This window comes from Thamnophis elegans, chromosome 1, assembly GCF_009769535.1.
Source record: "Thamnophis elegans isolate rThaEle1 chromosome 1, rThaEle1.pri, whole genome shotgun sequence".
Lineage (NCBI taxonomy): Eukaryota > Metazoa > Chordata > Lepidosauria > Squamata > Colubridae > Thamnophis > Thamnophis elegans.
Genome location: NC_045541.1, coordinates 59,806,282 through 59,820,062, shown reverse-complemented (window position 1 = coordinate 59,820,062; position 13,781 = coordinate 59,806,282).

The following is a 13,781-nucleotide window of genomic DNA, read 5'->3' as shown; positions in this document are numbered from 1 at the left end:
ATGAAAAATAGGAACAGAATGAAAGAAACCACAAGACTTCAAACTATTAACTGATGCAAGAAAATAATGGAGTCCAGATCAATAACAACAAAACATATTGAGCCTCGGTGACGCAGTGGTTAGAGTGCAGTACTGCAGGCTACTTCTGTTGACTGCTGACTGACTGCAATTTTGCAGTTCAATTACCACCAGGCTCAAGGTTAACAACCTTCCATCCTTCCCAGGTTGGTAAAACAAGGACCCAGATTGTTGGTGGCAATATGCTGACTTTGTAAACCGCTTAAAGAGGGCTGTAAAGCACTGTAAAGTGGTATATACCGGTAAGTCTAAGTGCTAAGTGCTATATTGTACTTGGGGATTGGCATGCTAGGCTCAATCTTAATGGAGTGCTTACATAGAGATACTGAACAAGCTGAAGCTTTCTTTGGAGTTGCTTGTTTTTCCAGCATCAACTTAACTCAAGGCATAAAAACTTCCTTGTGATGCACAGCTTGGCTTCCTCCATTCCTACCATTTTTCTTGAGGCAGTCTAAAATTTTAGGGATTCTCTTTCTTTTAACCATCCCACCATCTGCTATGTGCTCCAAAACTTTGAAGAAGTACTTAGTCTTTATTTTGTGGTATTTGTATCTTATCCACATCATGGTTAATCAACCAGATGCAGGTATTTTTGTCATCAGTCACTTTGCAAGCCTTTGAAGTTACAGTGGGTCTACCTTGGGGTTACCTATGACTTGGATTTGAAGTTCCAGTGGTCATTCTTCCCCCTTCAGTCATATGACTGAACTTTGTGTGTTTCAGATACGTTTATGACTCTCTATACGGTAATATCCTGGGACCATATTAGATAACAGTTTTGTCAAAACCTGACATTTATGTCTGGTTTTTGGCAAAACCGCACCCAAAGAGAACCATTGATTCATCTAATGGCCACAACAATCTTTTAATGACTGCTACATTAATGTCTGCTACAAAAAAGGTGGTAAATTTGGATTGATCACATGATGAACTGGATTTTATGACTGTCACAACTTATGACCAATGGTGGGATTTAAATAATTTAACAATCAGTTCTCTGCCCTAATGATTTCTTCCAACAACCAGTTCGTTAAACTGCTTAGAAGGTTAACAACCGGTTCTCCCAAAGTGATGCAAACTGGCTGAATCCCACCACTGTTTATGACCTTGTTGGGCAAGCTAACATCAGAAGATGAGGATTACCTGTATAATGAAAATTTGCATAGTTCCACCCAGGAGTCTAATCTATTGTCCTCTGTGTTATTCCTGACTATTTCTTCAGCCAACTTCTGAAATTCAAGTTTGGATTTCAGTGAGTTGGTAACCGAATCAAACTGATGCTCAGTCTGGACTTCAGCCTGCATAGGATCTGGTTGGTCATTTTCTTACTTCTTGACTTCCCAAAGTATTTCAAACAGGCATCGTTACATTGGAACTTATGCTTATTTTTTTCTTTTAAAGGAAAAGGAAGTTTCACAGTGCTGTAGGCAGGGGATAGGAAAGTAAAGAGAATATGATTTAATGAGGCTGGGCAGAAACTGAAAGGGTGCCACCAGGAGATTTAAAGACTGAATGGAGCTTAAAGAGCAGGGAATGGGGAATATTAGTTGACTTAATGGGGCACTATTAGTTCAACCACATATGCACAAACACACTCGTGGAGAATCATAGGAGTTTGGCTTCACAGGACAGTCAATATTTTCTGGAGGAGAGGGTGGCATGCCAACCATTGTAACCAATTGATGCTGAGGCTGCCCACCCCGGAGATCATCCTTTCTGAAGGGTTTAAGATGACCCAGGTTGGAAAACAGTAGTTTTTAACTGAAGCGGGAAAACATGAATGTTGGATGCATCTCTACTGGGCTGAGAATAAAAAGGGGGATAGTCCCACACTGATCATGGACTGGGCAGAAATATGGATGTGCCTCCATTGATCATTCAGTAAACTAGATTTTATACAAACTTAGTGTTGAATATGTAAGGAATTGTGCAAATGGAACTGGCAGTCCTTCACATTTTCAGCTAAAACAGATCACATTTGAAAGTCCTTGTAGGATGAGTAATAAGCTGACACCCACGAGCTTTGCTGCTTGACAGAGTAGATGATACTGTGTTTCATTAATAAATAGCTGACTTTGGGGCTTCCTGGGCGGGACTTACTGATGGAAGCAGCTAAACATAGCTGCTCCCGAGTTACCAGTCGCGTTATCTGTTCAGATGATCATCTATCAGACATCTGATAGATACCTTACTCTTCGGGCAAGAAGGGAAGGAGAGAAGTTTTGTCGAGCAAATGCCTTTCTGATCTTTGCAGCTTCTATGTCTGCGAAGAAAGAGGGGGGGCAGCTGAAGGCAGAACTGTTCCGTGCTGGAAATCTCCAGCTGCTTTGCAGCACAAAGTAAGCGTCCCTCCCACTCAGACCAAAGATTGAATTATTTGATTTCAAAACGAGCAGAATTCGTATGCAAGAGCATTAATTGCTTATTTAAATCCTAGCTTCTTTTTTTACAAGATCCTCGTCTGTTATTTTATCTATTTAAAGAGGCACTTAAAATGGCGATGAGCCTGTTGAATTGCTGAGTAACAATGTTTATCTAGTTATACGGAGTTTCAAAACTTCAAAGGAAGGGAGTGAATTATTTTGCCTCATAGCCGGCCAACAGATCTTTACTAATTAGTTTCATTTTTAAAAGACTCTTTGCTAAGGTGACCAGATTTTCAGATTGGAAAAGAGGGACACCCTTGACCGGGGGGGGGGGGGGCTTGATTAAAATTTTTTTTTTGTCAAAAGGTCACCCCAGGACACTGAAACCAGCATAAATACGAATCTGTTGCCAAACAAAATTTTGATCACGTGACCATGAGGATGCTGCAACGGTCGCTAAGTGTGAAAAATGGTCGCAACGGTCGCTAAGTGTGAAAAATGGTCGCAATGGTCGCTAAGTGTGAAAAATGGTCATCAGTCACTTTTTTCAATGCCATTGTAACTTTGGTCACTAAATGTTTTCCCCCTCCTCGAGACTCCTCACTTCTTCCTTCATTCCTCTTGCTTATCTACCTTCACCTTATCTGTCTTCTGCTCTTTCCCTCTCTTCCTTCCTTCCTCCCTCCTTCCATCCTCTTCTTTCCTCACTCACTCCCTTCCTCCTTTTTTCTCTTCCTTCCTCCTTCCATTCTTTATACGATATAAAATTCAATGAGGGTGAAACACACCAAATCTGGCAAAGCTGCCTTGCACCAACCTGGCCTGCCCATAGAATAGCAGCCACTTTGAGACACATAAACCTGGTCTGAACATATTGCATCACAAAGATTTGCAAAGATCACATTTGCAAAAAGGAACATTTCTTGTAGTAAATACATTTTATAAACAATTTAAAAGTAAAAATCCCCCCAAAATAATAAAAAAGGTATTCTATAAATAAAAGAAATCCTTAAAAACCATTGTTAAGTATTACACCAGCAATAATTTATACTGTCACCATTTCAAACTATCATCAGAAATACGAATCTGTTGCCAAACATCAACATTTTGATCGCGTAACCATGAGGATGCCACAACGGTCGCTAAGTGTGAAAATGGTCGCTAAGTGTGAAAAATGGTCATCAGTCACTTTTTTCAATACCATTGTAATTTTGGTCACTAAACAGCCATGTTCCTGACTTAACAACCACCATGGTTCACTTAACGTGGCAATAAAAGGTCGCAAAATGAGGCAAAAATCATTTAACAAACGTCTCCCTTAGCAACAGAAATTGGGGGATCAATCCTGGTCGTAAGTCGAGGATTACCGGTAGCCAATTGCAAAAGGCAACTTTACTTGGAACAGGTGAGATTGTGCCCGGATCCCTTTCATGCCAACATCCCATCCTGTCCATGGGGAGAACTCCACAGGCGGACAAAAGCCCCAATCCCCTCTCAACCTCCAGCTGACTCTGCCATCCGCCATAACCACACATGCCCCTCAAAGGCAAAACTCAGGGGGCTGAATTCTACAGGGGGAGGAGTAAAGGGGGGATTTGAGGGGCAGCCCAAAGCACCATCTGTCTAAATTTGCATCAGGCAGGCAGTAACATTTTCATAGACCATGATCAGAGGAGCAGCTGATCCTATGGAGAGACTCCTCCTGCATTCAGTCCCAGGCCTACAAGTGGAAGTACCCTTCCTTCCTTCCTCCTTTCACCTTCCTTCCCTCCCTCCCTCCCTCTTTCTTCCTTCTAGCCTTCCTTCCTTTCCATTCTTTCTCCTTCCTTCCTTCCTCTTGCCTATCTGCCTTCTGTCTTTCTGCTCTTTAGATCTCTCTTCCTCCTTCCTTCCTCTTTCCATCCTTTCACCAAAAATCAGGATGTTTTATTAGCATCAGCATCATTCTGCTGAAAATGCCAGATTCTGTGGTACTTCTGGATGAGATTTAGAAAATTACAGAGACATGAGGAACCATTATATAATTTCACTTGGCAAAACCCTGATTAAAATAATAGCAACAAAATGTAAGGTTTTTTAATTTTAAAACTCTAGCAAAACATAGATTTATTTCCAGTTTAGTTAATTAATGCCATTATAAACAGGAATGCAATTGATTAAATAAAAATGACTTTTTCTTTTATTAAGAATACTTATTCTACACTAAACTAGAAAATATTTCATAGGCCCTTCAACAAGTTTGTTACAAATTTTCAGGATTGCATGCATTCTTGAAACTGATACCATGTAATGCTAAAAAGCAGATAGCTAACTAAGTACACTAAAAACCATGTTTAATTATTTGCTACTTGAGGCCAATAGCAATGATGAAGAAATTTCTGTCATCCTCAGTGACAATATTTTTAGGGCCAAAAAATAAAACTCTGTATATTGGATCTGTTGAATGGAGAAAGGCCTGCCCCCCCTCCCCCAAAAGAGACACCTTCCATGATAATAGGAGAGGAGAGCCTGGAGACAGCAATCACAAGGCAGAACGTAGCTAAGAGAACGGAAACTTGCCTCTTGGAAGGAATGACCCGGTTTGGCTCCCACTTTCAACAATCGAACAGAGAAGCGAAGAGGCAGGACAGACTAAGCGGGAGCCAAGCCGGCTAGAGTGTTGGGCTGAAGGAAGGAGGGATACACACACTTGTGTTCTCCCCCTTCCTCTCTCTCTCTCTCTCAAATGGCAAATCCGAGCCCGGTCCCATGCCTTCTCCCAACCCCCGCCCTGTTCTCTTAGCTCTCCTCTCCTATTATCTTGGAAGGCGTCTCATTGGGGAGGGGGAAGCAAGCCTTTTTCCATTTCAAGGAGCTGCCGCTCCTCCCCCCCACCTCTTAGAAGTCCAGCCAGCTGCCCGCCAAGCTCTCCGCAGAGACTCACCCAGAGTTTTCACCGCGATTTGCCTGGTGAGGGGAGGCGGCAGGTTGATGCAGACCAAATCCACAGTATAATAAATACAAGTATAATAAATACTTGTATTTATTATACTTGTATTTACTTCCTCCTCCTTCTCCTCGCTGCGATCTGGTTGCTTCCCTTCACATCTTTGGAACGGCTTGGCTCCTTTTTTTTTTTTTTAGGGCGCCCCTCCGTTGGGAGGAGGTGGAGGATAGGCTCCAACTCTGCCCAGAGAAGGAGCCCGAGCGCTCCGGGGAAACGCGGCAAGCAAGCCAGCACTTCAAAGTCATGTTTCGCTGAATGACGGGCAAGTTCTAAACTGCCGGCATGACTTTGAAAGGGCTGGATTGCCTTCTGCATGGGCCGACGTGGAAGGCAAGCGGCAAGCCAGCCCTTCAAACTCATGCTGGCACTTTAGCGTGCCCCTCAGCTGCCATTCAGCGAAACATCTTTCGCTGAATGGCGGGCGAGTTCTAAACTGCCGGCATGACTTTGAAAGGGCTGGATTGCCTTCTGCATGGGCCGACGTGGAAGGCAAGCGGCAAGCCAGCCCTTCAAACCTATGCCGGCACTTTAGCGTGCCCCTCAGCCGCCATTGAGTGAAACATCTTTCGCTGAATGGCGGGCGAGTTCTAAACTGCCGGCATGACTTTGAAAGGGCTGGATTGCCTTCTGCATGGGCCGACGTGGAAGGCAAGCGGCAAGCCAGCCCTTCAAACTCATGCTGGCACTTTAGCGTGCCCCTCAGCCGCCATTGAGTGAAACATCTTTCGCTGAATGGCGGGCGAGTTCTAAACTGCCGGCATGACTTTGAAAGGGCTGGATTGCCTTCTGCATGGGCCGATGTGGAAGGCAAGCGGCAAGCCAGCCCTTCAAACTCATGCTGGCACTTTAGCGTGCCCCTCAGCCGCCATTCAGCGAAACATCTTTCGCTGAATGGCGGGCGAGTTCTAAACTGCCGGCATGACTTTGAAAGGGCTGGATTGCCTTCCGCGTGGGCCAAAGTGGAAGGCAAGCGGCAAGCCAACACTTCAAAGTCATGCCGGCAGGCAGGGCTGGAGCGAGCGTGCTCCGTCCCGGTGGGTGCATGAGCGGAGCACTTTTCCAGCGCTCCTGTGCCTGGAGAGCTCCCTCTGCATATGAGCCCGGGATCCGCCATTTGCGCTCCCTTGCTCTGCCTCGCCACCCGCCTTCCCTAGGGACTCCTCCAGCAGAAATAGCAGAGTCGCGTCGAGCGCCGCTCTGCCTTTCTCTGTGCTCTTCCCGCCCGGACGCCCAGAGCCTCCCAGCCCGCCCGGCCCGGGGTGAGTCAGCTGCAGTGCAGCGGGTGGTGATCCCGCCACCCCCCCTCACTCACCCCACCCGTCACTTACTCTGAGTTCGGAGAAGAAGCGGCGGCCCCAGGTGGCACTTTTCGCAGAGGTTTTTCCACAGCTTGTCCAGAAGTGGAGCTGGAAAGGCGAGCTCACTCCCCGCTCACTCGCTACGCTACCCCACCCATGCGAGCGGCAACGGATGGGCGAGGGACTCATGCGGCATGCTAAGCGGACTCCAGCCAATCAGTGAGCTGGCTGGGATGGAAAACTTTAAGCACGCCGCGTTTTCCATCCCAGCCAGCTCACTGATTGGCTGGAGTCCAGGCCAATCCAATCTGTGAGCGGCAGGCTGGGCTGGCTTAAATTTGTAGGTAGGAGGTAGGATAGAGAACAGAACGATGAGCCAGCCCAGCAAGCTAGCAGCTGATGGGCGGGAGCTGCGAGCGCCAAAAAAAGCGTGCTTTTTAAAAAAGCGGGCAGGATGCGGGAAAATGCATTGGAAAGCGGGTGTGTCCCGCCAAAAGCGGGATGTCTGGTCACCTTACTCTTTGCTAATATAGAGACATTCAAAACAGTGGTGAATATGCTGAACTGTTTCGTTACAATGCTTATTTTTTGAAACCTTCTGCAAAGTCCTACAAAGTTTTTTTTTTAAATAAATAAATAAATAGCTGACTGTGGGATAAGGCAGCTTTCTATGGTCCCGATAATCTCTTTTCCAAGTATGGGTTTTCCTAGTTTCCTTCCATTATGATTTCTCATAATATGATTGACTCTGCTTAAACACATTATCATAGCTAATGAGAAAGGGAGAGAGGCACACATTTCAAACACTAGCAGACTGTAACATCTGAATTGCTAAGATAATTGAAACAGACACATGGTAGTAAAACATACAACATAAAGGAAGAGAAAAATAAAATAGAAAGACATATTAAGATACATTATCTTAAGCAAACAAAAGGCCTCTGTGAGCTACAGCAGATACACCACTAGGAGATTGTGTCTGTGTGTGTATGTATGTATGTGTAAAGGTAAAGATAATGGAAATTTAAAGGTAAAGGTTTCCCCTTTCCAGTCTTTCTTTCTTAGCTGAGAGAGCTAGTGTTGTCTGAAGACATTTTTGAGGTCATATGGCCAGCATGACATCACATTGCAGTGGTGAAACACAGAATGGTGTTACCTTCTTTCTGAATTGGTTGTTTTTATCTATTCACATTTGCATGCTTTCAAACTGCTAGGTGGACAGGAGCTGGAGCAAGAAATGGGAGCTCAGCCGCACAGCACTCGGGTCTCAAAATTGGGCTGTCAGATTTCCAGCTAACAAGCTCAACTTCTTAACTGTTCACCTTAACCATTGTGTGTGTGTGTGTGTGTGTGTGTGCGCGCGCGCGCGCCTGCCTGCCTGCCTGCCTGCCTGCCTGCCTGCCTGCCTGCCTGCCTGACAACCTACCTACCTACCTACCTACCTACCTACCTACCTACCTACCTACCTATCTATCTGAGAGAAACTGGGCAATAAGTTACCACTTTACTAAAGGTGATGGTGCAATGTTAATTATATATCATGTGGAAGGGTTTTTGAAAGTCACAACTAAAAAAATGGATGCACTGCTAAAAGGGGATTAATGGCAAAAAATAGGGGGAGGGGAATGTGATGGAGATATTAGAGTATGCATAATCTTTATTGTTACCAATTTGCACCATTGAAAATAGGGTGTCAAAATTGTGGGCTGTATACAGACCTTCAGGATATTTCTTATAGCCTGCAGGGTTTGGGAGGTAGTAGATCATCTGATCTGATAGTGAAGAATTGGTATGGGAGCAGTATCGTTCTGATTTCAGTTGAGCACTATGCTTGTTTCCTTAGTCTGGAAGAAGGATATGGCAGGCTGGTCATATGGTGGTTGTGTCCTGTCCTTCTGTTCCTATGCTGTTGCAGCCTAGGCCCATTTCTTCATCACTGATTCTTCTTGTTGAGGCTTTGCGGTAGTGGGACAGGCTGAAGCTTGGAATGGCATGGGTTGCCATGGATAATACATGGGCTGGGAACAAGCCATACCCTTGCTCTGTGTCAGGGTGCAATCATCTTGCCTTCAGGTTGCCACTGGTGATACAAAGAGCAGGAAGATTATACAATTGTTAGAATCAGGTAGGTGGAGTTTTCCTGGAGATACTGGGGAAGTGAGAGTGAGATGTTACTTGTGTTTCTGTTTTGCAATGGAGCTTTAAAAAAAAAGAGGAAAACTTCTCTTTGCAGCCATGCTTTGAGATGTTAGCATCAGGGATGGCTGGTTTTTTGTCTTGCAGTTATGAGAGTCTTAAGATGATTGGAGTTGGCAGAGCGGAGTCAAATCAGAGGAGTTTCTTTTTATTTATTTAAATTTATTTGCAGCTTATATTGTATCAAAACGACTCTGGGCAGCTTTTACCTATGCTTTGTATCTAGTTAGGGACGGGTAAGCGGCATTGCATTAATACAAGGCATGTTGTATCAGAGTCTAGTTTATTATTCCAAACAAGTTTGTGTAACCTATGTTCTAGGTGCCACTTTGTGGGATCACGAAGAGATTGTACCTGCAACATTGACTTGCAAGACTAAGGAAAGAAGTGACTACTAAACTAGCAAAGGAAAAAGAGCTGTGGTAGGAATGTTATTTGAAAGTATTCTTTAAAAATTATATGAGAGATTTGTAAAAAATTAATAACAATCATTTGAGCTTCTTGACTTTGTGTTTTGATTTCTAAAGCTTTCTATTTAGACATGAAGTCTCTTCCTTCATCAACATTCTTCTATTTAGCTAAGTGTCACACATTGGCAAGTTCTTAACGCACATTTTAATTTTTTAAAGGAGTATTCTAAATTAATAAAATATAGGAAATGAAAGGATAGGTGCTTAGTCTGTTCAGTTAGTCATGAAAGTAACTGTTCTCTAATATATTTAGTTATTCTATAGTGAAGGACAAGAAAATTCCAACATGTCAGCCTAAAAATAATCAGAATATTTTCTTTCACTCTAGGCTTTAACAAAGAATTGCCTCATTTTTCCTTTATAGAAATCTCCTCTTCCTTCTCCTCCTGACCCTCCTCCTCACTTTCTCTTTTTGATTCTCATTGATAGCTTGATCTTTTTGAGATTCTTTTCAATTTGTCTTTACTTTTTCATAAACTTTGTGGACACACACTAAAATTAATTAATTAATTAATTAATTAATTAATTCATTCATTATGTTAGGGTTAATAATCACATTATCCAACCCAGATACTGGCTGGTTACCTTGGAACTCCTTCCTCCACCTCCAGCCAGCCAGCAGTTGGCATGTCCTTGACCTAGGAATGAACTAGTTTGTTTTAGTTACAACCCCTCCCCTCCAATTCATCTCCAAGCTTCATCAAGCCTGAAGCAAAGTGAAAGAACTCCTAACAGAACTACAGAAAAGGAAAAGGAAAACTCCCCTAGCCAGAACAACTTTGGGGTTGACACATTCATTCACTCACTCACTCACGCACGCACGCATGCACGCATTCACTCACTCACTCCTTCCTTCCTTCCTTCCTTCCTTCCTTCCTTCCTTCCTTCATTCATTCATTCAATTTCTATAGCTACCCATCTCAGTCAATGAGCCTGGGAAATTTACCATTCAAAAATATATATTACAGTTAATATACTAAAAAACATTTAAAAATAATAAAAAACAATAAAATGCTCATCTTCTAAACCATATATCCTCAAATTACAGCCTGCCAATGCAAAGTATCCGGCCCGCGGATTGGTGGGATTCAGCCCCGCCCCTCACCATTGGCCTTATCTTCCAGTCAGCATCCACTCCAGCTGCATTCTGGTTAGTTATTTCACCGGTTGAGCTGCACTTCTGATCACACTGCTGCTGCTGAAGGTAAGGCCAAAGGGTGCGTGGAAGGGCCAGCTGTCAGAGGGGTGATCTCACTAGTAAAGCCACATGATCCAGGGACAATGGCTGAGTAGGGGAGGAGCAAGTACAGCAAGGACAAAGGCAAAATGGACTCCTAAATTGGCTACAGTCACATGACCACCTAGCCACGCACACCCAGCTGGTCTGGCCTACCAACAGTCTGAGGGACCATGAATCAGCCCCCTGTTTAAAAAGTTTGAGGACCCCTGTTCTAAACCCTGCCAGCCAACACTCTTTGGCTAATGGGATTTTGCATCATGCTTATTCTGTTAGATTGGGTGAGATGGGTAGAGAATCTTGGAAAAAGGTGATCTCTCAAGTAAGCCATGTAGGGCTTTAAAGATGACCACCACAACTTTGAATTGCATCAGGAAACACACTGGTAACCAATGCAGGTCATGAAGATTTGAAGTTAGGTGTGTATGTTTGACACTATTTTACTACCCACATAGCTGCATTCTTACCAGATGAAGTTTCCAAATGCTCTTCAGAGGCATGTGTGTGTTACATTAGTCTGAATGACAGGTTATAAAGGCATGAGGTACTGTGAACAAGACCTCCCATTCCAGGTATGGGTGCAACTGATGCACCACCAGAAAGTGTGAAAAAGTCTCCTGCTGTTTGAGCAAGAGCTGCAAGTCTAGGAAGGCACCCAGATTTTGCACCAGGTCTGTCTGGGGTAGTGCAACTCCATTCAGAACTAAAGATGGAAGAACTTTATCTCCAGAGGTCCAAAATACCCACAGCTACTCCATCTTGCTAGGGTCGAGTCGGAGCCTGTTTCATCTCATCCAGTCTCCAGCAGCCTCCAGATACTGGGATATGACATCCACAGCATCACTCAAAAGGTCTAGGATAGAGATATAAAGTGGGTGTCATCTGAATATTGATGAGATATCATCCCAAACCAACAGATCACCTCACCCAGCAGCCTTATGTAAAAGTTAAATAGAAGGGGTGGGGGAGAGAGAACAGAACCTGAAGAATGTAGAAAGTAAGGGTTTGCTCTCCTTTTTTCAACACTGACTGGAATTGGCCCCAAAGGAAGGAGGAGAACTAGCACAATACAGTGCCACCTGCCCCCAATTCCTGAAACCACCCCATAAAAACACCATGATCTATGGCATAGAACACTCTGAGAGGTCAAGAAAAGCCAGGATGGATGCATTACTTCCATCCCATTCTGGCCGGAGCTCATCCTAAGTGTGATCAATGCCTTCTCAATCCCAAACCCTGGACTGAAAGGGGATCTAGATAATCTGCCTCATTCCAGGCTTCTCTGAAGCTTCCATGTGATCTCTCAGTCACTCACGCCTGCCATAGAAAGGAAGATTAGGGATTTGGCAAAAGCTGTTAAAGCAATGATCCCACCACCTTCTTTTTTTTTTTTAGAGCTGGTAGAACCCCTCCCTTTCTGAAAGAGGAACTAGCTACCTCCCAGACCCACTCACATGTCCTCTCCCTTGCAGCCTTAATTAGCCAGGAGGTGCACAGCTCTAGCACACAAGAGGCCAGATTAGCAGCTGAGTTGGCCCTGTACACTTCCTCAAGTTCCACAGACTCAAACTCTTCCCAAATAACCTTGCAAGATGGAAATACTTTAAAAGATGCATACTGTTTAAAATAGTATTGTGACCATCTGGATGGTCCTTCAGGCATAATACTCCTTAATTTTTAGTTTTAATAAAATGGACGCAAGGGTAGAAGAAGAATGATTCAGAAAAAGATAAATATAGACATAAAGACTGAAATGATGAGGAAAATAGAAGAGAAACTGAAAGACAGAAGACTGTATATCCTTCAAAGAAAAATAATAATTTAGGAGACACTAGTAATTTTAACTTGTACTAAAGCAGCTGGGCTGTAATGAAATGAATCGCACTTATCTTTAACTTGCAGCAGAGCTGACCTCTCATAAGCAGTTCAACTTTGATTTAACAGCTCAATTCTTGCAAATCTTTTCTACAATCCTGTGCACAGCTTGGCTTCTTAAATACCATTGAAGTTAACCATCAAGGTAATTGAATCCAGTAGTAAAACCAATGAAGAGTCTTCTAGGATCTTAAAAACTAATAGACGATTATGGGATAAATGCAAATTTTAGCTCACTTCTTCAAATTCAGGAAATAATTTCTTGGGATGAGTCTCTCTCTCTCTCTCTCTCTGTGTGTGTGTGTGTGTGTGTGTGTGTGTGTGTATACATATATACACACATACACAACACATCCCTATCTATCTATCTATCTATCTATCTATCTATCTATCTATCTATCTATCTATCTATCTATCTATCTATCTATCTATCTTTCTTTCTATCTATCTATCTATCTATCTATCTATCTATCTATCTATCTATCTATCTATCTATCTCTATGGAGAGAAAGAGAGAGTGTGTGTTATATGTATATATAAAATGTCATTAATGCCATAGTGGTGCAGTGGTTAAAATGCCATATTGCAGGCTGACTCTGTCCACTGTCAGGAGTTCGATCCTGACCAGTTCAAGATGGACTCAGCCTTCCATCCTTCCAAGGTTAGTAAAATGAGGACCCAGATTGTTGGGGGCAACATGCTGCCTCTGTAAACTGCTTAGAGAGGGCTGTAAAGCACTATAAAGCAGTATGTAAGTCTGAACGCTATTGCAACACAAGTTGTTGAACATTTAAACTTTTATAGTCTTTAGTGTTCTTTTATTCATGTATTACGTACTTTAAGTATTACATACTTAAGTATTACATACTTAATGTAAACAGTTTTGATAGTTAAACTTTTCTGTGTCTTTCAAAGTTTCCAATCAATTCTAAGTATGGAAGATGTTGTATTAGAAAGTAATTTAAATCAGATGATATTTTAAAGATAAACCTCCATGTTCTCTCTCAACTACCGTATATACTCGAGTATAAGCCGAGTTTTTCAGCCCACTTTTTGGGCTGAAAAAAGCCGCCTCGGCTTATACTCAAGTCTACAACTGGATCCGGCAGTGCTGTTGCCTGTTGGAGGAGGAGGAGGCGAACCAGCCTGCCATCGCCGGCCACCGCTAGCCCCGCCGCTCTTCCCACCCCCTTCCAAGCCCCACAGTCCAGCGGATGGAGCAGCGAAGCCCCGGGGCTGGCAGTGGCCGGCGATGGCAGGCTGGTTCGCCTCCTC